Here is a 27,777-nt window from a genome sequence, read left to right on the forward strand (position 1 = left end):
TCCTTCCTTCCTTCCTTCCTTCCTTCCTTCCTTCCTTCCTTCCTTCCTTCCTTCTTTCTTTTTTGCTGTGGTAAAATATTCTGTCAAAAGTAAGGAAAGGAACAGATGTTTTATTATGGCTCATAATTCAAGGGCATAATAGCCTACCATGGTGGAATGGCATGTCAGCAAGCAGCAGTATGACAATCAGGACAGGAAGCAGGGATTCACACCCTCAGGCCCAAGCATGCAGCAGTGAAAGTGAACTAGTAGCAGTGGGAGGCTTTAAACTCTCAAGTCCCACCTTCACTGACACCCTCCCTCCAGCAAAGCTTTTCCTAAAGCTCCGCCAAGCAATGGCACCAACTAAGGACTGAGTGTTCATACTGGAGCCAAGGAGGGATATTCTCATTCAAACCACAACACATATCTTATCTTCCTGGTCTCACTAAACCCCAATGAGATGATGAGAAAGAATTTGAGTTTCCTACAATTCATTGAGGTGGATCACAGCACGCTCACATATTCACAGAACTGCTCCTGGGCTGTGCTAGAGAAAGAAGACCATGGAATTTTTAATGTTCATTTCCTCCTTTCAGAAACCCAAACAGGGCAGTTGCTGTAGCTCAGCTGCTAGAGTGCTTGCCTAGCTACTCACAGGCCCTGGGTTCCACCTCTTCCACCACATAGACTGATGTGGTAGGGTGGCAAATTCTGGTGGTCCTAGCACCTGGGAAGTGGAGACAGGGAGGTCAGGAGTTCAAGGTGATTTTCTGCTACATAGAGAACTGGGGGCCAGTTGGATCTTCGAACTTCATAGAAAAGAGGGGAATCATGTCTCTCCATCCCAGTGATGTTTCTCTAACACTAGAGCCAAGTCCAAGTTCTAGCCAAGCCTGAAGATGAAGAGGACTTCTTAAGGCAGCCCCATATCAGTGGTCGAAGGTCACGAAGGTGACAGGCATGTCTTTAGTGTCCTGTTACAACAGTCAGAAGAACCTAAGAAGCCAGTGGACTCAGGCAGAGGGTAGAGCGGGCCAAGATGACTCATTCAGAAACCAGACAGTTGTCCTAAAAGGAGATTATAGTAGTCTGAGAACCTGTGTGTATTGAGCTGCCAACAAACTGTACTTGTCCCCAACCACGGTGACTGCACTATCAGGGCGTATGTAAGAATGAATGTACGAAATAAAAGCATCATATTCTAAACATTAGAAAGGAAATCCTGATTTCTTTCTTTCTTTTTTTTTTATGCCACACTCATGTAAATTCCTTCCTTGCTGCTGACCTAAGTCACAATGCTGAAAAACAAACAAGATTATTTTTCTATTTTTAAGCCTTATTAACAAATATTTTCTTCTCCTGTTGTGGGCCATCTTGGATGATAGGGAAGGGGAAAAAAGTTAAAGATTTGGCAAGGTACAGAGAAGGGGGGCCATTTACTCTGCTCTTCTGACTGCTATTACCAGGAAGGGCTATCATCTCTGAACTACTCAACAGAGAATCCATACCAATAAGTGGGAACATTTTGTTAACAAGAGCTGTATAATCACATTTGGTGTGTAACAGCACCTTCCCTCTGCAGGGATCCCAGACTCACATGTAGGACCCTGGGGTCACGTCATCTATCAAATGCCAACCCTGGAGAGCGCAGTGGCAACCCTTCTCTGCAGGACAAGGCTACAGAGCTCCTGGCATTCACCCCTGGGAACTCTGGAGCCTACTGACCTACTCTCAGGGGAACAAACTGCAAACCCCAGAGGAAAACGCTCTACTTGGTTCGCGTCTACTTAACTGTGCAGCAGCTTCTGTGGGAGCCCAACGACTTTATCCAAGTCAGATTTATTCTGCTTTTTCACTACTTGGAGAAGGGTAGTTGAGAATTAATTCTAAAATGACGACAGGAACAAGGATCATTGCTGATACCTAGCTCTGCTGCTTTCTCCATGCAGATTTGAGACAGGGGTGTGTGTGTGTGTATGCATGTGTACATGTCCGCTCACATATGTGTGTGTTGTGCGCACATGTGAGGGGGTGGGTGTGGAGGCCGGAGGTTGACACTGAATGTCTTCTTCAGCTGCCTTCCTGTTATTGCTTCTCTTACTAAAGCTGGGGTTCACTTGTTTGGCTGTACTAGCTAGTCAAGCAAGCCTCAGAGGTCCTCCCACCTGCATTTGCCCAGTGCTGGATTGTAGTTGTGCTCCCCCCATGTCTGAATTTTCACAGAGGTGCTCGGGACCGAACACAGGTTCTCACGCTTGTGTGGCAGTCGCTTTACCAACCGACCTGTCATCCCAGCTCCAAGGATTCCTAATTTGATCTTGAATGGAAATTCGTCTTTAAACATGAAGGAGCTACTGTGAAATCACAGCCCACCTCTGGAAGTGACCAGTAGAATACATGGAGGCACATGGACCCCCAAAAAATGTGAGTGTTTCGTTCCCTTGCACTGAGCGTGGCTACAGAAAGCACCCTGGGACTCCTGGTCACGTTGGATGGGCAGGGCTTGAGAGTGGAGCTGTGTTATTACTTAAGAGAGAGCTTCACTTTCATCACAGTAGCGGTATAGATTAGAAGTCAGGGATTTGATTTAATAATCTTTGGGTGTGTCAGATATTTGATGCCTCCAATTAACCCTGTCTACTGAAAGGAAAAAATAACTTCCTGCAGTTTCTCTCAGTAAGGACTTAGAGTGTGTGCTGAGCAGCATGGTAATAAAGCTGCTTCTGCATCCTGTGGAGATGGTCCAGCATCGGTCTGGAGGACCAGTCGAGGAAGGAAATGACAGGAAGGGAAAAGATCCCGAAAGCCTGTGTGAGGGTCAACAGATGGTGAAGAACACAGATGCTGAGACAAACAACCCCTGTGCCATTCCTAGGTCAGAAAGTATGTCCAGAGTGAGCCAACAGGTTAGAACGCAGATGAAGAGTCTGTTGTTACTAAGCATGTGCTGTGTTCCACCAGAAGTGCTTCAGTCTCAGATCAGATCTGAAGAAACTGTTCAGCAAGTGTGTGTGTGCGTGTCCTGTAGACAGAATAGCATGTTTTATATCAGTAGTGAAATGATAGAAAGACAAGAAACAGCTTTATCCTTTAAGTAAGGAGTTGATGTACATGGATGCATGTATGTGGTAGACGATCAGATGAGAAGACATGGCATAACTCTGGAAACATGAGCTTTGGCATCAGCCTATATATTTTTTTTAAGTAACTCCTCAATTTACCAGCTATTTGGAAACTTTTTTCATATTAAATTCATGTTATTTTAGCATGCAATAAACTTATGCATCAAAAAATGTTTGAAACATCTGGTCAATCATATTCATTCAATTATATTAGTTTTAAAAATAATATTGGGATTGGAGAGATAGCTCAGTGGTTAAGAGTTTTTACTACTCTTTAAGAAGATCTAAATTTAGTTCTCAGAATCCATGTGGAGCAGTTCACAATTCCCCATAACTCCAACTCCAGGGAGTCTAAAGAGACCATCTTCTAGACTCTGAAAAAAACTTTATTCACAAGTGTACACATACTCCCACACAACACACACACATAGGCATGATTGAAAATAAATCTTTTTTTAAAAAGCGATTCCTATTATGACTTTGTTGTGTCCTGAATCCGATAAACTGATTCAATTGCTCTTGGTTGAGAAAACAAACCAAACTGCATATTTAAAACAAAAGCTCTAAGTAGATTTGAAATCTAGAAGATGACAGAGAGTAGGATCTGGAAAAATATCCAGTAGTCTTGGTGATCAGAAATTAAGGCCCTTTATTATCAAGGCATCATGGAAGTCAGGACATTTCTGTTGGCAAGCACAAACTGGTAACAATACCCACTGTGCCACTGAAGGGAGAACAGTAGAAGAGTAAAGGCAGTGGGACAGAGGCTCCCACGGCCAGAAAAATATTTGCAGAGCTGTGTGTGTAAAACTCAGCCTCAGCACCCTGCTGCCTCACTGAAGGGAAAATGAGAAACCCTCAAGTACCATACAAAGAATTTCTAGTCTGTCTCCCAGGGAATAGACTTCCTATTCAAGTAAGTAAGGCTTTTATGATGTAGAGAGGGAGAGGAAGGAAGACATAACAAGGCAGCCAGTCTCCCTCCTAGGGCAGGGGTGGAATAGTGACACTAAGATGACTGGCCTTGGGAGTGCAGGAAGCCCAGGGGAATCATTCAGGAGCCAGAGGGAGGGCTCTGCAGTCAAAGCTAGGAAGGAGTGAGTAGCAGGAGGAGGGAGCAGCTGTGGACTGTGCTTTATGTCACTGCAGCAAGGACAGTCCCAGAGAAGGAAATTCTGCCTATCGTCAGAAACGTAGGGCCAATACCATAGGGATAAGATCGAAGACCAGTGAGTAAATGCAGAGGGCTCCCACAGATACAGTGCCTGATGATGAGGAAGTGCATCCCACCCAAGACAACCTTCTGGAATATTCAAGGACAGAGGCTCTTTGCACTCCTTTGTGGGGCCTCTGCAACAGTTGGCAGTCACACTTCCTACACTGAATTAGAATTCCTTCCGCTGTTCACCTTCCCTAAGAATAGTCAAATGTAGCAGCAGTGAGTGTTTACTATGAGCTGATAATGTTTCCAGTGCTTAGGGGAGCATACAATATGGGTACAAAGAGGTGGGATACAGTGTTGGGGAGAGACAAGAGGAACTCACTAACCTACAAATTACAGTAAAAGCAGTGGATTAAAGAAAGGTCTTTGTATCTGCAGAGGAAGGAAAATTTTAACTGACTGGGAAGTTGAAAGGGTCACAAAGAAGGTGGCGTTATATAGAGATAGATGATGGATTGCTTTCATACAGATATCGTTTATAATTTATTAGCTTGACCGGGTATTTCAAATCAGGCAGTCTCATATTTGGATACTGTGAATCTTAATATTTGCTCAGTCTGTAAGGCAGAATGTCTTAGCAGTACCAGCCTGGAGCTGAAAGCCTGGAATAATTCCTAAGGACTTTATGATCTTCAGTTTAGATTGAAATCCTGAATAGGCTAGTTCTAATATCAGGGAAGGAATACTAAAGCAACAGGATAGGTGAAAGTGTCAGCAAGAGCGTAAGCAAACAGGCAAAAAGCTACTTTCCTTTTCCCTTATCCTCTCCTTTTCCCTTATCCTTTCCCTTTCCCTTATCCGTTCCTTTTCCCTTATCCTTTCCTTCTCCCTCATTCTTTTATCTGAGTTGTTACCAGAAGGTCCTGCCCACATTTAGGGTGGGTCCTTCCACTTCAGATAACATGATGAAGAAAGTCCCTCGAAGGAGGGCCCAATGGCTTGCATTTTAGTTGATTTCAGTTTCAGTCAAATTGATAACCATGATTAGTTGTCACAGATACTAGCTGGCCAGCGAATCTATATCATATCACAGCTTTCTCCTAACAATTTAACCAGTTAGTGAATTGAAAAACTGGAACCACTCATAATAACCAGAATCTGGAAACAACCCAGATGTTCCTCAGTTGAGGAATGGACACAGAAATTGTGGTACAGTTACACAATGAAACACTACTCAGCAATTAAAAGCAAGGAAATCAAGAAATTTGCAGGCAAATGGTGGGAGCTAGAAAAGATCATCCTGAGTGAGGTATCCCAGAAGCAGATAAACACACATGGTATGTATTCACTTATAAGTGGATATTAGACATATAAAATAGGATAATCATACTAAAATCTGAAGAAGCTTAGCCTGAAGAAGCTAAGCAAGAAAGAGGACCCTGAGTAAGATGCTCAATCCTCATTCAGAAAGGCAAATGGTTTAGACATCAGAAGAGGGTGAAAACAAGGATCAAGACAGGAGCCTACCACAGAGGGCCTCTGAAAGACTCTACCCAGCAGGGTATTAAAGCAGATGCTTGAGACTCATAGCCAAACTTTGGGCAGAGTGCAGGGAATCTTATTAAAGAAGAGAGAGATAGAAAGTCCTGGAGGGAACAGGAGCTCCATAAGGAGAGCAACAGAGTAAAAAAATATGGGCACAGGGGTCTTTTCTGAGACTAATACTCCAACCAAGGGCCATGCATGAAGATAACCTAGAACCCTTGCGCAGATGTAGCCCATGGCAGCTCAGTCTCCAAATGGGTTCCCTAGTAATGGGAACAGGGACTGTCTCTGACATGAACTCAGTGGCTGGCTTTTTGATAACCGCCCCCCCCCCCGCAATGGGGGAGCAACCTTAGCAGGCCACAAAGGAAGACAATGCGGCCAGTCCTGACATGATGAGACTTTATAGGCTAGGGTCAGAGGGAAGGAGAGGAGGACCTCCCCTATCAGTGGACTTGGGGAGGAGCACAGAAGGAGGTGAGGGAGGAAGGATGGAATTGGGAGGCGATGAGTTAGGGGCTACAGCTGGCATATAAAGTGAATAAACTGTAATTAATAAAAAATAAATAAATTTTAAAATAAGAAAAACTGGAACCAACTATGTTCACCTAGTGGAAAAACAGGAAGGGGCAGGGCTCATGAGAATTGATACAGAGCTAGAACACGAACAAGACCAGGAAAGGGATGGATGATTTGCTTTTTCCCTGTGGCATCTTCCAGCTCTCCTCCTAACTCACAGTTAGAAGAGGGGCTTCTGAGAGGTCTCCTACCAGTGAGTAAGGAGAGAGAGAGAGAGCTTCCTTGAGCATCACAGAAATCTGGGACCAGCTACCTACAGAGTATTTTGTTCATTTCCCAAATAATGGCGTTGTGAAGCTTGGCTAGAAATGTTTACCTCTTGTATATGTATAGGTTACATATAATAGTAGTATATTGATCAGCTTTTTGTTACCATGATAAAAATACATGAGCTAACTTAAAAAGTGGAAAGGTTTACTTTTGTCCATGGGCTTGATAGTTTCAATTCATAAGCAGTGGCCTGTTGCCTTTAGACCTCTGTAAGTTCATAGAGTGTGTGCCCAGCAGAGAAAACTGTTCACCCCACAGCCGGCCAGCAAGGAGAAGGGGAATAACGCTGGTGTCCCACAGTCTCCTTTGAGGTCACATCCCAAATGACCTAAAACTTCCCACCAGCCCTCACCTGATAAGGCTTCTATTGTCTTTCCCAAAGTCATGCTGCAAAGAAGCCTTGAAGACATGGACTTTGGGGAACATTCCAGATTTAGATTTCTAAGCAGTCTCTAGATTTTTTTAAAGGCATAAACATTTGGAATCAGGTCATCTCTTAGGGTTTTCTGTATTAATTGTCAAACCAGAGGTCAAGAGCGGGGGGCGGGGGGAAGGTATACACTGTCATAGAAAGTGCATCCATACCTGCCGGTTTCTCCTGGCAGAACCTGCCTGATTACTGGCTCTTGGCATTAATCACCTGACAGGATTGCCTCTCCCACACCTGACACCGGTACTCTGACAGCTTTTGCCTCCTTGCTCATGACTGATGGAAAGATGGTTAGACCCTTTCCATCATGCATTTTGATCATACTGTCATCCCGAGGTGACACACATCTCCTGTCTGGGACTCGGCCCCAAACATGTCAGCCCCAGTGTGATAGCCTATGATGGTTGGCTAGAAGATTCAAAAGACAGATTGATGGCAGTCAGGATTTTCTAGGTGTCAGCACCAGATCACCTGCTGTGACACATGAGCTATAGGCTCGTACCGGAGTACAGCTGATGGATGAGCCTGGCTGCATTGGCCTCTTCGGCATAAGGCGGGCCTAATTGCAAAGGTGCTCAGCTGTGTCTCTTCCGGGGTCAAAGGCAGGTCAGAACAGGCCAGAATTCTAAACTAGAGGAGAGGGCAAGTGTATATCTTGGCTCAAGTGATTAGACAACCCCTGATGCCAGCCTTGGCAAGGAAAGAACCAGAAACATGAAAGAAGGTTTCTAAGATTCACAGGCAAAACACTCCAAGAAAAAGATTGAGCAGCTAAGCCATGAAGGTCTAAGCATGGAGACCACTTGCTGAGGAAGCATGCTTGTAGTCAGCATTATACTCCAGAAATAGTTTTTCCGTCTAAGTCAGTAAAACCTATGCTGTTAGGGAAGCCAAGGCTCCCAGCCCCATCTCAAAGCATTCTGACCTTGCCTCGGTGTTTCTTGCTTGCCAACCCCTCCTTTTCATTTTTAAAACTATTTCATTAATTCTTTGACACTTCATTTTGATACTGTTTGTCGATTATAGTCATCCCCGACCCCTTCTTCTCCCAGACCCACTCTTATTCTACACCCACCAAACTTGTGTTCTCACTTTTTTATTTTAACCTAATGAGTCCCATTAGTGCTGTCTGTATACTCTTGGATGTGTGTCCATCCATGAGAGCATGGTTGTCTTATCTTACCAGGGGTCAAGCCCTTAAAGAAGACTGACTTTCCCTTGCCTGAAGCTCCGAGTTAAACTATCTCTCCTCGGCTAGGGGTGGGACTCCAGGCCCACCTCTCATCTCCATGCTGAGACTTTGGCTTGAACATCTGCAGGTCTTCCGCGTGCTGTAACAGTCAGTGTGAGCTCATACGTGCAGCTGCCCTGTCGTGTTTTGAAAACTCTATTTTCTTGTAGTCGCCCAACGCCTCTCACTCTTAAGGTTTCCCCATCTCCTCTTCTTTATTCTGCAACTTACATTTTTAAGTTATCATGTATTCCTTATACCCAGTTAGATGCGAGCATGGTATAGCAGTTACTTTTCCTGCTACTGTGACAAAATACCTAAGAAGGGCAACTTAATTGATGCCCAAAAAAGATTCATTTTGACTCAAGGTTTGAGGATGTGGTCCTTCATGAAAGGGAAGGCATTGCAGTAAGACTGTTAGGCAGTTGGTCACATGGCATCCACAGTAGAAAGTAGAAAGAGATAGATGAATGCTGGTGGTGAGCTTGCTTTCTTCTTTGTATATAATTCAGGATCCAAACCTAGGGAATGGTGCCACCCAGTTAGGACAGGTCTCCTCACATTAATTAACATAATTTAGAAACTCTCTCATAGACCTACCTAAAGATTTGTCCCTGGGATAATGCTAGATCCTGTCAAGTTGGCAGTCAAGGTTAACCATTACTCTGGTCCATTGACTTATTGGAGAGGCTGTCCTATAAATCTGTGTCCTAGTCACAGCTGAGTCTCTTCTTCATGACCGTTGTTTAGAAATCTGAACCGTCTCTTGTCCGCTTCCTACCTGTTTGCATTCCAGCGTTACTTATGAATGATTAGTATGTGTGCTTCGCCTGCTGACACAGAGGCCTGGATGGAGCAACTCTAGTCGCCTTCAGAACCCCATCATGTAGCCCACTGCAGACATGTCCTGTACCCCTTCCTAAATACACAGATTCCATTTGTTATTCTCAGGGTCACAGTCCCAACAAAACTCAAAGCATTTCTCCAGTTCACGCAGTAAGCCGTACAGTTGAAATGGCAGCTATTTCAAATGCCACTGACAAGAGCAGATAATGATAGAAGGCCTTGGTCCTGACCGCAGAAAAGTGAGCTAACTTTTCCCAAACAGTGTATTTGGTTGTTATCTTGAGTAAATTTCACTCTTCTCAACAGAGTCTCATTTGAAGGGTAATTTCTTCAGAACACTGTTCACCTTAGCAAGGGGACTCCTTCCCTACTCCCCTGATGCTGTTCTCGACTAAACGTGTAATTTCTCCCAGTGGCGTGTAATTGCTTACTCTATGTCCTTCACACCTTCACTCAAATATTCATTAATCACCAATTGCTGTAACTGACGTTCCCTTTTCCCCTTACCATCGATGTTATGTTAGCCTTCTTCGGGACTCAATTTTCTCATCCTTAAAATGGAGCTAATGACATAGCTGAAGAAGGCAACTACACACATGTAACTGTGCTTGCACGTTCATGGGTCACAATCGATGATCACAACTAGCACTTGTATGGATTCGATCTTAGCGTCTTCAGGGGGAAATATAGTGTTTATCCCTCCCCTGAGCTGAATTGTATAATAGCAGCATTTTAATAGTCTCCAAATACAGCTTTGATTGCACCGCTCTTACCCAGGAAGCTTCCTGGCGAGCTGAGGGAAGAGAAAAATCTTGGGAAAAGAATCTGTGACAGGGCTGCCTGACTAAAAGAAGTCCCAGACCCCAGCCCACCACTTACCTGCTGGCTTATATCTGCTGAAATGCCCATCAGTAGCATACTCATAAGTTCCTGTGTTTGTGATTATGATTTTCTACTGAGCTGCAGGGGTCCAGGATTAAAGACGGCAAAGGCTATCAGGAGACCAAATTCAAACATCCCCAAAGTGAGTTTCGGTGTGGAGCCAGCATTTCACAGCCTGGCTCCTGAAGAATTCTTAGAATATTAAACAAGGGAAGGAAAAGTGCCAGAGCCAAAATGGGCAGTGAGGCTTGAACTGGGTAGGCCAGCATTGTCTGGTGCGGCCTTCCTGATCCATGTTGTAAATCATTTCTCCCAGGTTTCCTCTGGAACTGCCTGTTTGGATTGTCTGCCTCTCCTTGCCTCCCACCTTTCTGTGTAACCTTTCTAATCTTTGTGAAAGAATTCTCGTTACTTCTCACTGTCAATAGCATGGAGCATGTTCTTGTTTTCTTTTGTTTTACCAGGTCTTCAAAGTCCTTCGGCAGCTGAGCCATGAACCATGTTTCCAGTGCCCTTTTCAAATGCACTCCACCCCTGCCACCCCAGAGGCTTGCTCTTTCTTGAATCTACACACATCCTTTGAGTTTGCTGATACTGTCTCTTCTGCCTTGAATGACCTTTTCCTGATCATCCATGTTCCTTTAATTCTCACGCCAACACTAGAAAGAATATACTATCATTATCCTACTTTACAGTTGGATAAACTGAGGTAAAGACTTGTTAAGTGATTTTTTTTTCTTCAGAGGTTGCTCTTATCCTAGTAAGGCAACTGACCTGAGGCCAGATAGTGAAGGCTATCTGGAGGCCCTCTCACCACACCTTGGACATCTCTTCGGTAGAGAATCTGTCAAAGAGACTGGTGACACACTGGGCAGACCTAAGCTCCCATTTGGACAATTTATATACACCTTTAATCCTCCCGGAAGAATAAACACAACATTCTACATGTTTCTCCTGCTGCATAACTCATAATGTTGGGTTTGTGCGTACATGTTGCAATATATACATCTCCAGTTATAAATATGTATTTAGCTGCCTCTCCTATAGGAGCAGGAAAGATTAAAAATACTGTCACCTCCGTCCCCACCCTTTCAGCCAGGTGCACTGCCTGATGCAAGTTGAGCATTTAATCATTATGGAGCTGAATTAAGATGAATTTCCTTGAATGACGTGGGAGGCAGCGGTGACAGTTTGGATATGAGTGCTATCCAGAAGTTCCTAACACACACCGATAAACGTAAACTCCTTGTCAAAAAAATGACAGTGTCTGCCAAACTGTGTGTGGCAATCATTTCTGACCTGCCATTGTCCCAGCAGGTCTGAAAATGGAGCTTGAAGTGTTTTTGAGAGAGTCCACCTTGGTCAAGAACTTCTGAAATGGCCTTGGGAAGATCAATTTGGCTTCCTGTCTGAGATTCCGTAGTCAATTCTAACAGATGCAGGAATCCTTGGCATGCACTAGCTCTTCCATGGTCCTTTCAATACCAACTGTGAGCCCTTAGATCTTCTCCCTCTTGGACTTTGAAGAGCCCTCCAAGAAGGCAGAGGGCACACTTCACTGGCACATCAGAGTCCTAAGCTCTAGGCTGCTTTGAAGGTACAAAAACAGACAAGACACAGCCTCCATACTGCAAATTGTCAACAGTTTTACAGAATGTAGATAGACATGAAGTCAAAATTGTGGCGTGCTAGATTGTAGACACCCAGCATAGGCTGCCCAGAGAACCTGAGGGACTCTAGCATTTCACAGTAACTTTGCCTGAGAGAAAGCTTTTTGGATGAGCCATGAAAACAACAGGAAATATAAAGGAGAAGCCTGGATTCCTTTATTTCTACCTCTGAACAGCTCCTGAATCTGTACAGTAACATGCTGTCCCTGATCTTCAGAGTAGAGTCCCTGGCAACTGCACTGCCCAATACTGTCTCTGTCTCTCTCTCTTTCCCTCTCCTTTTTCTCTCTCTTTGTTCGTGGCAGAGATGGCAGAGATGGCAGAATATTTTTAAATACATACATTGAATGATCCCTTATTTGAATCCAGCTAATTCTGTCCTTGGAGGAAGACTTCCTGCTATGAAGCACCTTAAAGTCTTGTGATAGAACCCAGCCACCTCTTCATCTGGCCCTTGTGTCCCCGCATAAACATACAGCAACCGCACTGGCCTCCTTTTGAGTCCTTCTGCCTCTTCTTACTTTAGAATTTGTATTTATTTCCTCTGCTTGTGTTTGCCATGGTCTTCGTGGGCTTATTTCTTGGGGTGTTTCGATTTTTATGTTGTTGGCTTGTTTTAGTTTTTAAATATTATTAATTGATTCTTTGAGCATTTCATATGTATATACAATGTCTCTTGGTAATTGACCACCCCTAGCTTTTTTCTAACTCCCTCTACAACTTCCCCAAAGGGCTCTCTTCAATTTTATGTCTTTAAAAAAAAAACTCATTAAGTCCAATTAGTGCTGCCTGTGTATAAATGAGTGTGTGCCCACCCACTGGAGCCTAGGAACCCACCAGCAGCCACCCACCTAAAGAAAAATGAGTCTCTACCACCCAACAGCTATTAAACGTCAATATCTCACTAGTCAGGGAGGGTCTCCTAAGGCCTCATGTTCCCCTCCTCACCCACATTAGAATGCTGGATTCCTTGATCTTATGAAGGTCTTGTGCAGGCAACCACAGCTGCTCTTGTTTTTTTGTTTGTTTGTTTGTTTGTTTTTTGTTTTGTTTTTTGTTTTTTTGAGATAGGGTTTCTCCATGTAGACTTAGCTGTCCTGGAACTCTCTCTGTAGACCAGGCTGACCTCGAACTCACAGCAATCCACTGCCTCTGACCGCCAAGTGCTGGGATTAAAGGTGTGCATCACCACTATCCTGCTATTGTAATCTACTCTCCCTGAAGGACCATAAATCACATGAAAATTTGGATTGTGTTGACTGTTATTAGAATCTGGTCCATGACAGGTACTCAGGAAATAGGTATTGGGTGAGTTTAAGAAAAATACATGGGCTTGGGGACATCCAAGGAACTATGATTAACTGTGACACACTGTGGTGAGTAAGTGGGTACATGGAGGGGAGACTGGCCTGAGGCTTAGCTTTTCTGTCAGTCGGAATGGTGAAGATGTCATCGGCAGTCACTGGGATGTAACACAGTGAATATCTCCACATCTATAGCACTTTGGGGTTTTGTCCAAATTCACCTACATGAGAAATGTGACCTGAGAAGCTGGGCTGAAATGGCTGGGTCCCTGCACTGTGTACTTCTGAATCTTGAAAAGAAGCCATTCATTTTACAACTCCTCTAAACACAAAAATCTATTTCCTGTTCTCCAGTTGCTTACTATATTATTACTTTTATTTTTTTCACCTTTAAGGGATAACTCTGAAAAAAAAATAGTCAGTAGGATAGTTTCTGATCTTTTTGGTAAAATGCTGACAAGAATTTAAGAGGTAATATGATGGTTGTACACCATTCTCTATCCTCTGTTCCCACCTGAAACATAAGAAAGAATTTATATGTAGCCACATGTCACTCTTCTGCTCTGACAAGCTCTCTCCATATTTTATCACCAAACATTGTAAAGTATACAGACATACATGATATAGTGAAAGCTTTATGCTGCCTTCCAAAAAGACTCTATTGCAAAAGAACCAGGAGCTGTCACCCAAGATATATTTGCCCAGAAATGGCTGTAACAGGCAATATATTCAGGATTCTCCCTTGCCCAACCCCCAGCTATCTGACCAATGGAGAGCATTGCATTATTTGAACTGGAAATGTCCTTTTGATAAATTTGTTCAAGTTTGAGCTTTACTTACAAAAGGCATGTATTTCCACTTCATGTATTTTCTGGGAAAAGCAGTATGTTGAATCTGAAAAAGATTCTTTCACTGGGCAATATTAATCAAACAGTAAATCAAAGAAGAGTCCCATGTGAATGATCTAAACCCAGTTTCTTTCTCTCTTTGAAATATAACCAGGATTGAGACATGCTGTCCAAAACTCTGCTTTTTAAAACTAAGACCACAGATAACTTGTCTAATCTAATTCTTAATATATGTGTGTATATGTATATTCACTTCTACAAAGGTTTGCTAATATTATTAATAGTTTCATTTTTTACCAACTTTTCATAAAATTAAATTTCAAGTTATTAGAATACTTGATCTTTAGCTTAACTTTGATAATGACCCAGTGTGTATTTCCTAAACCAACTGTTTGGCTGCAACCTCCTGTATTTCTTTACAGATGGCCATAATCTGTTTGACTTTATCTTCCTCTAGTTCTCTACACATTTTATTTGCTTCCTCTATTATCCTCTTCATGAGCATAGATATTAGGTCATCTTCTTGAATTTCAATTATCCTGGGTATCCAGGGCTGCTCGCCCCTGGATAACTGGGTTCTGGAGATGCCATATTGCTCTGTCTTTTGTTGGTTGAGCTTTTATGCTGGCTTCTACCCACTGGGCTATCTTAGGTGTTGGGTGTTAGTTTCTGGGGGTTTCTGGAATCCTGTGGTGGAGAAAAGCCCCTTGGCAGGAAGATGATTTTTCCTGAAGGAGGCCTCCTCAGCTTTTTGGATATGGTCACTGAATGGCAGGTCTTTTTCAGGAATTGCCACAGCTCACCTCAGGTGTACAGACCTGAGTGGTAACTGTGGTCCTTGTTAGTTAAGAGAGCTCTCCTCTCACCCAGAGAAGTCCTGGAGACAGCTGCCCTGTTTCTGGGTTTCTTGCTGTAAATTTAGTGAGCTGCTGCTGTAACCTGTGTGTCCTGTGGTTTGGTCAGTTTAATTAAGGATAACTAGTTGCCCCTTGGAGCAGTATCTAGGGGTTGATCTCAGCGATCCCAGGCTTCTGTAGGTCTGAGGTTGGGGCTCTGTGCCCCAGTACCCAAGCGGTAGTCAGTGGCAGGTGAGCTCTGCTCCCATGCGTGCAGCTGGAAGCTAGAGTCAGGAGCCTGTGGATAGCCAGAAACTTTTCCGGAGCTAGGTGTCCTGAGGTGGGGCCAGATATTCCCCCACCATAGGGTTTTCTCCCAACAGGAAGGCCCAGTCTGTGGTGTTTGGGGTGGCGCACAGAGTGTGTGGCAGGTCCGCAGGACCTTTTTCAGGGATAGACTGGGTGACCTGAGGTCAGTCCTGTTTCCTTCCTTCCCTGCGGGGTTTTCTCGCCACTGGGACTCCCAGTCTCTGTTGTTTTTTGTGACCACCATTCAGCCTGGGAAGGTGATCAGGACACGCAGGCTTGTAGCTCTGGTCTGGCGACTGAGTGCCTGTGCGACCCACAATCTCTTCCGGGTTCTGTCTGGGTGACCCACACCGTGGATTTTCCTCTCATCTGGGAAACATGATCGCTGTTGTTTTAGGGCCCAGAGTTCAGCCTCTTGGTCTCTGTACAGACATTACTGTCCTGCTCCTCAGACACAGTGTCCTCCTGGCGCCGCCATCTTGGATCCACCGAAATATTACTTTTTAAAATTAGTTGTAGTTTATTCACTTTGTATTCCAGCTGTAGCCCCATCCCTCCTCCCCTCACAATCCCACCTTCTCTCCCTCATCTTCTACCAAACCCCTCCCCAAGACCACTGATAGAGGAGGTCTCCTAAACATTTCTCTTATCTTAGTCTTCCCATCAGAATCTAAACAGTCCCAACTCAGTCAGTGACCTCCAACCTGGTTCCTAAAATAAAGTTTCGTGGCAATGGAGGGAAATTTCATTTCAGGAAACTGTATTTATCACTTTGTTTTGAGTATCATCATAACCGTCTATCTTTGTTTTTTTGAACGTTGCTCTGGTCAGCTTTTATTGTCAATTTGTCTAGCATCATCTGAGAAAGGAGTCTCAATTAAGAGATTGCTCTGATCAAATTGGCCCATGAAAATAGCCTTGATTGGTCATTGATGGTGGAGAGTCCAGCCCACGGTTGGCAGCACCATTCCCTAGGCAGATCTGTCCTGATTTTCCTCCACCATGGATTTTTGACCCAGAAGTATAAGCCAAATAAGCCCCTTTCTTCCTATATTGCTTTAAGTCAGAGTGCTTTCCACAATTATCGTATCTAGATTCTCCTGCTAGCTAAGTAACAAGGAGCTCTACCCAACACACATAAGTTAAGAAAGCCAGACCAAAGGAGAGACCCATCTGATCTGTGTGTTGTGTTTGAGTCTAAGTGCATGCTGGATCTTGCAGGAGGTTGAAAAATGAATTCACAGAGAAAGGCAGAGTTTTGGCTTTAACTACTCCGATTTTTTCAAGGCTATTCCGGCAGTATAACTTCTCCCCCAAGGTACCTCACTGTGCTTCTGTCAACCTCTGGGAGAGGCTAAGACCACAGTCGTGTGAGTCAGAGTGGGGTGGAAGGGTCTAGACTTCACTTTCCACTTTCATTTTTCAAGAGCAAATCTGTTATTGTCAAGTAAGTATGAAACTCTACTTTCAGATGAAACTGAAATCGAACTCTGAAAAACCTCCATTGAAGAGTACCAAATTACAAGAGAATTTATGTTTAAATATCAGACTGTACTTTCCTAATAATTTCCTCTGGGTGAGGAGGAGAATGTGCGCAGAATCTCGGATGGCTCTCTGGCCTATCCCCCGCCTCCTGTCATGGCTGCGTTAGTTCCCCCAGCACCAGCAGTTCATATTCTGTAACCTAGGTGTGTGTCGTCCATGGGTAATCAGGCAGCACCAGCAGCATTAATATTGAAACTGTCTCTCCTACCTTTGTCCTACTTAAATAAAATGGGAGATTTTGGATTGTCAAAAAGTGTGCCAATATTTTGCAGAACATGAGCATTTATAAAAATTAAAGAGAAAGCATTGCATGGATTTCCCAGGAAGGAGCACAATATAACCATGAGAGAAAGAAACAGTGGGGAGGAGTCCTTGAAATCCAATAAAGCTATTGGTTGGAAGGAAGGGCATCAAAAGCCTTCCTTTATAAAACCATTTCTGTTTACTTGTTAAATATTTAATTAATTCTTCATAAAACATTTTCTTTTTTAAATTTATTTTTATTTTTATTAATTACAGTTTATTCACTTTTTATCCCCCCCCTGTACCTCTGAGCACTTGTTTTGCTTTGAATCCTGGGACCCAAGAATACCTAGGATAAAAAGAGACCTTATTTCTTGAAGTTGCTCCTTGGCATTCTCAGACCCACAGAGGTTTGACAGTTAAACCTCTCCTCACACATGTCTGGGACCCCAGAGTTCCTTGCCTCCTGAGGCAACTGGCCTATCATTTAGAAAGCTTTTTCTTCCTTGGGCCCTATCCACAGACCTAGCCTGACTCTGGAGGGTGAGCAGCACAGAGAGAGGCTAATCTGTCATCCTTCTGACAGCCTTTCCTAGAATGAAGACGGCAGACACATTCCTGTTACATTTTCTCACCTCCAGGCCCAGATCCCCAGGTGCCAGTAGCAGAGGCATGATTCTCTGAGCACACATGGTTATTTTATTCATCTGTATAGAACAGAACATTGTGTTTGAGGTGCGCTATTCCCAGAACACACAGGCAATATTCCCTTGTTCATTCCAAATATGTTTCTATCAGCACAAACCAAAAGTACATTAGCAAAGTCGAAAAAGAAGTAAAGGTCCGGTGACATTTGCTTAACCTTCAAGTAAGCGCCCAAAAGTTCAGGCAGCCAGACTACTCTCTTTCAACCACCTCTGGGTTAAAAAAAAAAAAAAAAATCTCAACCACCTCTGGGTTAAGAAAAAAAAATACATATGCTAACATTCTAAACATTGAGTTTACACCTACCCTTGGGGGAAGAGAAGAAACTGTGTGATGGCTGTGGAAAGCCTGCTGAATGTTGCCACGATGGAGCAGGCCCTGAATCCACTTAGACATAAGTCTACCCAGTAGACCTTTCTAGAAGAGGAGTGCTCACGTCTGCCCTAAAGGGAAGAATGCTGCAGTACTCTCTCTCTGGGCATCTAGACACAGTCAAGTGATAGATTCTGAGTCTAGTATTTTTTTTTATTTGACTGACTGGGGACAAAAGCCAACAGAACCAGCCTAATCTCTTATCATTTGGCAGCTTTCAGGTAGACTTGTACTATGTAAGAAGTGTGGAGAGGAGCCTACTGGACCAATAAAGATTGTTACGGTTTCCATAGTAGCTTGGAAGATCAAAAGATGGTCCCGGTAAGATAACAATCACAGTGCTTGGACCATGTATATGTAGGTTAAATCAACTCAGGTTCATTTTCCAGAAGTTTTCTTTGTAGCCAGCCTTCTTTGGGATTTTGTAGCCAGGATTTCTCTGGGATTCCCAGTGAACATCATAAGGCTGTCAGCATAGTGATTGTGGGCCCATTCATTAGATGATCAATTTGAGTTCCAGAAGGGTAAGACAGTTGCTTGTCCTTACATGGAGACTGGAACAGAAGTCTCGGAAACTTCATCATAATGATTTCATCACTATATGAGCATATAACAATGGATGTAGGTAGATCTGAGACAACATTCTCTGATGTCATGTTCAAAGTACTTCCCATTAGACTGGACTTACTCCATTTTGGTGCAATGGGAAACATTTGGTAATAAAACGTTCTCCACTGCACAAGCATAAATGCGCATTGTAATGTTATGGTGGACAACAGAGAGGTCTTATTGCTTTTGACCTCTTCTCAAAAGAAAAAAGAAATAAAAACATAAAAATCTTTCTTTTGTCACTAAGGCTGCACTGGCATGGATTCTTTACATGTGTTTGTAATGGTGTTTCTTGTCACTCTGCCCTGAGAGGACATCTTTGCTTTTCTTGAGGCACCTGCAATCTCACTCTAGCCTTAGAGCTCACGCATGATGTTTGGTGCTCAGTGCTTACTTGTAAATAACAAGAACTAGTATCACTTGGTTCAAGGTCTAGAAGTAGCTAAGAGCCTTGCCAAGGTGCATTACTCCTACATTTAACGTGGAACTTACAAAACAGTATACAAGTCAGCATTTATGTCTACATAAACATTTGGTTCTAGCCATCTGTTCTACTTTCATTTCAATTGCTATGATAAAACACTGGCCAAAGGTAACATGGGGGAGAAAAGGGTTTATTTGGCTTAAAAATTCAGGTCATTGTCCATCCCTGAAAGAAGTCAGGGCATGAATTTGAAGCATAAACATGGAGGAAAACTGCTTGTTGGCTTGCATGAAGTCTTATGTTTAGATAACTTTCTTATACAGTTCAAGACCACTTGCCTAGGGAACTGTGCCACTCATGGTGGTCCTCCTACCTCAATTAACAATCAGGATAGTAGACATTTTCACAGTCCCTTCTGACCTGGGCAATCCCTCAACTGAGACTCTCTTTTCAGGTGATTAGAGGTTATGCCCAATTGGCCATTAAAGCTAACTATGCCATGACAGATGGTCTACTCCTGGCGCTACCCGCATGTCCAGGGACAAGAGACAGGATTGTCCAAAGACCCAGCATAAAACTGAATATGACTGGCAAAAATATCAATGAAACGATTTCTAATTATATTCTGCTATACTCAGAGATCGGTGCCTAGCTCAATTGCATCAGAAGGGCATCATCCAGCAACTGATAGGAGCAGATGCAGAGACTCACAGCTGAACACTAGGTAGAGCAAGAGGAATTCCACAGAAGAGAGGAGGCAAGATTGTAGGTGCCATAGGGGTTGAGGACACCAGGAGAACATGGGTCACTGAATCAACTAATGAGGACTCATGGGGACTCACAGAAACAGAAGTGACAAAGATGGATCCTGTATGGTCTGAGCTAGGTCCTCTGCGTATACCTTATGGTGGTATAGGCTGGTATCCTTATGGGACTCCCAGTAATGAGAGAGTGTTTGTGTGTGTGTGTGTGGGGGGGAGGATGTGTCTCTGACTCTTTTGCCTGCTCTTGGGACCCTATTCCTCCTGGGTTGCCTCATCCAGCCATGATATGAGGGTTTGTGCCAAGTCTTATTATATCTTGTTAGGCTATGTCCCTGGAAACCTGCTATCTTTCCTTTCCTTTCCTTTCCTTTCCTTTCCTTTCCTTTCCTTTCCTTTCCTTTCCTTTCCTTTCCTTTCCTTTCCTTTCCTTTTCTTTTCTTTTCTTTTCTTTTTCCTTTCCTTTCCTCTTCTCTTTTCTTTCTTTCTTTCTTTCTTTCTTTCTCTCTCTCTTTCTTTCTTTCTTTTTGAAGGGAAACAGAAGAGGAGTTGATTTGGAGGAGAGAGAAGGTGGCCTGAGGCACTTGGGGGAGTGAAAGAAAGGGAAACTAAGGTCACAATATAATGCATAAGAGAAGAATAAAAGTTAAAAAAATAAACAAGCTAACTAGTACAGGCACCCTTCTTCAGCATTCCCCTTCAAACTTGGATTTAAAGCTACTGTAAGTGCTGACTTCAAACTTAATAGCAGATGCCATTTTCAAATGGAAAACTCTTTGATTGAGTCCTTGTCCCTGAGCTGTGCTTTCCTGAGGGCCCTGGGGCTTATTGCCTTTTGGTAGGTATTCCCTTTGTGGCACTTTTATTTATAATTGATGCCAGCATTTCAGATACAGATGACATTCTGGGTGTCATGTCTAGATTGCTTCAGATCACAGCCCCATAATCTGTTAGCTCTTTCAGTTTTCCAACTTGGGTTCCATTGAGTCAAAATATTCAAATCTCAGTTTGTTTACCCAAGAGGCCAAAGAGATGACTTATGGGCTACAGTGTACAATATTTCAACTCTGTACTTTATCTAGACAAAGAAATGTTTTTAAGTCTGGATTCAGGAAAGTTTATTCTTCAGAACTGACACAGAAAACAAAGTATGTATTAAGATTAGTCCCCTAAGCATCCATCATGTCTTTGGCTATGAATGCCTCTGTGTTTTTCTTGTCAGTTCCCTAAATAGGTGACAGATTTTTTTTTCCTTCAGAAGATAACATACCATCATTCTCTTTATCCCCTCAACATTTGACAATCTTCCTCCAACTTACAAAAATCAAGCTCTAGTTCTTTAATAAAATAATAATTACTAAATTAAAACTCTTGTGGGGTAAAGGTGATACATTACCATTAGAGAACTATGCAAGCAGATAGGAAAAGGGATCATGGATACTCTGAATTTTCAGTGAAGATGAACATGATGCTACTGTGGTTTTGGGGGACCAAGCAGAGTAAAGGGGTTGAGGAAAAAGCAAAGCAAGGGGTCAACTGCTATTTTAATGCCAGGAGAGCAGCTTCTTTCTCAATATTCATCACCAAGCCAATCAGTCACTTGGTTGGTTCTTCTATGACATGAACCCCGAGAAACAAGAACATATTTGGCCAAAAAATGAGAATGTAAATTTGAAGTCTAGAATGCAGAAAATGAGAATGTATATTTAAAGTCTAGAATACAGGAAAAAGAACATGAAAGAACCCAAATGTGGGTTCCGGAGACAGGTTACCAGCTGGAACTAGTGCAATGGCTGCCTTAGCTCTGAGTCTCAGGGTCATGAACCCCACCCTGTGGTTCGTCTGAGATTTTTTTTTTTTTAATGATCCATGTCTCTGCCTCTGCGGTTCTGGAATTACAGGGGCACAGTGTCACACCAGGCTTTTACATGAGTGCTGGAGATCTGAACTCGGGTCCTCAGGCTTGCACCATTTCTCCAGGCCTTGAAGTGAGTTATTCTATCTCTTTTATTTTTAAATTATTTATTTATTTATTTTTAAATAACTTATTTAGTTTTAGTTTATGTGCATTGGCGTGAAGGTGTCAGATCCCTTAGAAATGGAGAGAGTTGTGAGCTGCCATCTGAGTGCTGGGAATTGAATCTGGGTCCTTTGGAAGAGTGGACAGTGCTCTCAACCACTGAGCCACCTCTCCAGCTCATACAAACTTCTTTTCCAGCTGAGACTGAGACATAATATTGTTAGCCCACAAATAGCCCTAGATACCACCTGGATGAACACTTCACTTTTGCAGTGAGTTAACTGAGGGACGGCATGGAAATGGTTTGGTGCGAAATTCATTAATTAATAATAATAATAGTGGGTGGAGATCAAAATTGAACATGGTGCTTGCTTTTACCTAATGTTAGGTGCTTGAAAATATTTGAAATGGGATCTTGCCACACTCACAAATGAGTTTCTGGACACGAATTTCTGGGCCAGGGGTTCTCTCAATGGGCTCCTGCTGGATGATCATAAAGACTGACTCTTTATGATCCAAAAAGCAGTGCGGCTGAGCCTCAGGAGGAGAGATGGGATGGGTAGCCTTTTGCTGGAAAAATACATATTTCACCGTAGCAGAAGATATCACTGAAAAGACACAGATGACTTCAGATGAGTCAAGGTGTTGTTTGTCACTGTTGAACTTTGCTACATATCTCTTTCATATTAACCTCTAGGGAATACTGCTGGAGAGATGCCTTGGCGGTCGAGAGCTCTCGCTCTTGCGAGAACAAGAATTGGTTTCCCAGAACCCGTGTCAGGTGGTTCACAGCCACTTGTAACTCCACCTCCAAAGGATCCAGCACCTCTGACCTCTCCCAACACTTGTACTCACTTGCACATCACCATATATGCACATATGTACACATAGTAAAAAAAAAAAAAAGTAACTTTTCAATAAGGAGCAGAAAAATCAAAAGGAAATTCAAAGTCTATATAATGCTTCCGGCTGTGTCCTATGGAGGAGCGTCCTTCTCTACTCTTCCTGTTGAAAGGGGGTCCTGATATTCTGAGGACCTGAACATCTGAGCTTGAGGCTCACAGACATTTTAGTAATCTCACACGTAGCCCTGAGCATCTCCAGTGTCCCGAAGACAGGAAGAAGGCACGTACGCATACTCTTCGATGCATTCCTGGAAGAGCTGGCCGGCCGCTCACTACTCTGGTCATTCGTTCCCTCTCTGTGATTTGGAAACAGACACGTCTTGTTAGGTCACTGCTGAGATCAGCTTTTATCTTAAGTTTGATCTCCCCAAGTTTAGCAAGTGTAGGACGCCAGAGTACTGGGACATGAAGATGAACTGTTAGTTTTGGAAGACAATTATTAGCTCACTAATCACACACAGTACCCATGGTATCAACCCAGGCTTCCATGTTACTAGAATTTAAAGGAAAACATACTCACGTGTTTAAACACAAGCTGCTGAATTTGCCTCCTGGCTGGATTTACCTCTCTCACTGAGATGGTAATACACAAGATCTGTGTGATGGAATATCTCTCGGGTTCCCCTCCTTTTGTTGCCTAAGGATTGAGCTCCTTTCCATATATCCCAACCCCAAGCAACACACTCTTCAGAGACCCTACTGGTGGCTGCACAATGAAAGGGAATGAAAGGGTGCCTATCTGAGGGAGCCATTCACCCGACACATTCACATCGGTTTAAACACAGGCTCCTTGTCAGAGCAATCTCAAGCATATTTTGTCCCTGCCCTCATGATGTCAGAAATTTAACCTGGTGGGGCAGACTGTACAACTATGACAAGGGGGGGAGGGGGCAGTTGTGGTGGGGGGGGCAGTCACATTTCCCCATGTAGAGCCCACATTTCATTCCCTGGAAATAACATATTACTTCTGTCCTGGACATTTTTCTATCACTTTTTTTTCTTCACTCTGAAAACTAGTTGTTGTTGTTTGTTTGTTTTTTTTTAAAGAACTTTAAAAAGTACTTTGAAAAGTACGTTCCTTGAGTTGCTCCCCTCAGCTTTTGCTGACACTTAATTTCAATAGTACAGGGCACCACTCAATACTGACTAGATGGACAACCCTGGGTGAACCGCTCCAGCCTCTGTTTCCTCGTTTGTGGCGGCAGGTTCAGGGGAGCCAGCCCTTTGGAAGCTGAGGCCTTGGGATCTGAACTGGACACTAGCCTGGGGTACATAGTAAGACCCTACCCAATAATGATAATGATGAATAATCTAAAAGATTCACTCGGACACTGTGTCTCTTGTGGTGAGTGTCCCAAATCTGAAATGGACAGTGACTGGGTACATACAGCAGCTTGGTATCAAAGAACAGTAGTTCAAGCAAAGAGAGATTGGAAGATCTAATTAGCACTTCCTCGATACTGAGGGAGTAGGAAGCCCCAAGAGCAATGGACAGATATGATTTCCACTGGGTGTTGGCCGAGCAGTCACTTTAAAGGCCTGGAACCTTAAAAGGATGGCCAGAGTGCAAAAAGCAGATCTGTTAATGTCAGGTCGCTTCCTGTAAGTTTCCCTGTAAAAGTGGAAGAGGCTGAAGGCCTCAAGGGACCCGGTTGTCTTTGATTAGCTGCTTTGAGGCTACTATTTTTACAGAGAGCAGGCTTAGTTGGAGTGATGGCTAATGTACTGATCTCTTAGCCAGAACTCAAAAGTAAGCAGATACATTTTGCTTTGTCACACAGAACCTTAGTATGTATGGTCCTATTTTTATGTTCATCTGTTGGGACCCAGTGAAGAAACTCAGTCCAAGTAAACACCCACTCATAAATTTTATTTGACATGTGTTTGTCTATCCACCTCCTCTCCCACCAAGTAGCGGCATTATCTTTTCTAATGGCAGTTAAAGAAAGGCTGGCAATGAGTCATTCCCTAGCAGGAAGCTGCAGGACATTCTAGATATCATTATCTAAAGCCACTCCGCAGGCCTGAGTCATTTGTCCAATGTGTGGGCACCACTGGGGGATGGAGACAAGAGAACACTGAGCCTGTCTGTGGAAGCAGCCAACTTCCTTTTGCAGGCCTCACTCTTTGTGAATTCTCTCCTTGATCTCATTTGTATTCAGAGATGTGTTTTCAGGAACTGCACACTTGATGCTGCCTGTCCTCAGGTAATCTGTGGCTTTCCCTAGAAGGATTCCCACCCCCAAGAACAGAGTGAATCTATCTGACTTGCAAAGTAAATTAAGTAAAAGGCTTTTTTAAAAAAAAGCTATTTCAGTGTGAAAGTCCAACAAGAAGAGAGTTTTAGGGCATGAAAGGCCCAGCAAATAGAAAAAAAAAATCATTAATAAGCAAACAAACAAGCAAGAACGATGTGAGCAGCTGTCTGTCCTCAAGCAGAAGATTCTACCTCCCTGTGAGCTGCACATGCCAGTGAATTAGGCTGACATTTGTATGGGGGTCTTTAAGAACTGGTTCTGAAGGGGCTGGGAAGGTGTAGGTGAAAAAGAAATCTTGAAATTGGCTAACTTGAGGTCATTGTTGGTTAAGGCCAAAACATTTGTTTGAGGAGCCAGGAGAGGACGTAACCCTCCACCTGATCTGTGCATGTGCCTGAGGGGTGTTGAGGTCTTTAGGTAGTGGGGTGGGTGGAGTTGTGTTGTGCTCCACTGCTTCATCCCTGAGATGCTGAGCAGATGCTCCCAGGCCAGTCTTCTTTCTTGGCAGATTTTCTGCCCTGAATCACCACACATGTAAAGCTCTGATACCTTAGATATCTTGAGGGGGCAAAGCAAGAGAGAAGGATGTAATTGTGCCAATTCATCTGGCTAGTAGACTCCAGGCACAATGTCCTTTGGGCAGAATAAATTGTTATTTGGGGTCCCTGTGTTGATCATTTTGGCAGTGATATCCTGGAGGGACAAATTCAGAGTTGCAGAAAGATATCTGAGTGCCTGGGGCAGGAAGTCAATTAGTTATAAGACTCTCTGTGTTCTCACTCGTATTTATACAGGGCAAATTGCCATTAACTCTGCAGTATGATGAATGGCAAATGGTTTGTATTTTATAGACTGGTTTTAAAGCTTATGGTGTTCTATATTTTATTATTTTCTCATACATATATAAAGAAAAATAATTACCTGTCATGACCTGAAGTACTAATGACATATCAGAATGCTAAAAGTATATTAGGTAGATAAAGATAGAGAGATTAGATAGATAGATAGATAGATAGATAGATAGATAGATAGATAGATAGATAGATAGATTAGATTAGATAGATAGAATCTGGGTCTCTTTAGCTTTAATTTTTTTCTCAAACTTGAAAAGAATTTCAAAAATTATGATTTTAGAGGGAAAGTGTTTGTTAGTTTTTTAAGTCCTTATTTCTAGGGACCCTTGCAAACTTCAAGTTTTAGCTTGGTGCATTTCCACTGTTGACTCAAACAGTCCTCAGATTGAAGGGTTAAAAACAGTGTTAACACTGTCAAAATACACATACTCACATACTCACAAACATGTTTATGTGTACATGTGTATATATAAGTATGCTCTGCCAACATAGTTTGCTTTTAAGCAGTGGTTTTATTTTGGATGTTTATATTTTATTGTTCTCAACCTGTTGGATCATGTTAGCTGTGTCTTGCTATCGAGTTAAACCCATGCAAATCCTGCCAAATTCTGTCCCTCAGACATGACCCAAAGTAGAGAGAGGAGACAGCAGCATACAGGGATATCTCCTGACCATTGAAGTTGAGCAGATGGAGGTAATCGTAAGGTTGAGGTACTGACTGGGACTGTGGGGCTCTTGTTTTTCTGGTTAACCCCCTCTTTAAGGTTAGAACTTCATCCTTAGTCTTCCCCTCCCTTCCCCCCTTCTGGCCCTGTCTAATAGAAGAGGACTGTGAGAGAGGTGATCATGAAGTCTCCTGATTGTTAGTGAGGTCTCTGCAAAGGCAGAGTGTCCAGACTCTGAAGGAAGAAGAGTAAATAAGTTTCCTTCCCGCAGAGTTGTAAATGTCAGCAGTGGCTACACAAAGGACCATGAAGTTCCCCACAGAAGTGGGGCTGTTTAGTGTGTGCGTGTGTTACTATACGTCTTCCATATACATTCAGTGGAAATAAATGGTATTTGATTTACATTTCCAGTTCAGGCTGCTATTAGAAAAGATATGTCCTCCCTACTCTACATGGGCAGCCTGTGCAGTACAGGCTATGTCCTTCTGTGCTGATCCTGACCTTTCACCTGAGATGCCTTGTCTCCCCTGTGACCCATTCCACCTGTCACTAGAGCATCACTGTAGTTAAATTTTTACAGAGTGAAGAATACATCATCGCCAAGCAAACATTTCTGAGATTTTTTTGCATCTGTGTTAAAATGCAGCTTGGATATTATCAGATTCATGTATTTACCCTGTGCTGTGTCCCACACTGCTTGTAAATATTTGATAAGTGTTACCTTCTAATTCCTGATAACATTATGAAAGTGCTAAGAAACATTGTGGCCGATAACCCCTTTCTGAGCCTGAGATTCACATTTACCATGTAGGGTTATTGATTGACTAGAGCAAAATGATTTTGTTTTCAGGGAAACAAAGTCTCTCAGAGGCCACATTCAAACTTTCCCTTCATTTAATTGTATATTTTCCAAGGACAAAGATAAGATATTATTTTTCCTGGTGCCTCATGAGAAGGTCAAGCTAGCTCTGCGTAGACCAAATATTTATGACATGACTGAGTGTACAGCTCCCTAATGACAAATGTGTGATGATGTGACACAGTGAAAGATTTTTGCGACAGTAATGTTGACTGTCTGAGTTGGGCATTTGCTTAAGCTGTGTTGCTGGGAAGCAAGTACCTGGTTCTTCATGAAGGGACACATTTCCCAGTGAGTGAGGTCACAGTCTAATGTATACCCTCCAAGCTCAGCACGGGCAGGGATAAAGACACCATGGAATCACATAGAAAGAATCAGCAATTCTCGTACAAGCCCGAGAGAGCATCATTCTAAGCCTTTGTTTGCATCAAACAAATATTTGCTAATTTAGCTTGTCGGATAAAGCATCAAATAATTGGTCCGTGGATGTGGCCTCAATTGGCAGAGTGCAGTCAGCCATGATTTCCATTTCTAGCACCAT

This window comes from Psammomys obesus, unplaced genomic scaffold (genome assembly GCF_907164565.1).
Source record: "Psammomys obesus unplaced genomic scaffold, mPsaObe1.curated_primary_1811, whole genome shotgun sequence".
In the NCBI taxonomy this organism is placed as follows: domain Eukaryota; kingdom Metazoa; phylum Chordata; class Mammalia; order Rodentia; family Muridae; genus Psammomys; species Psammomys obesus.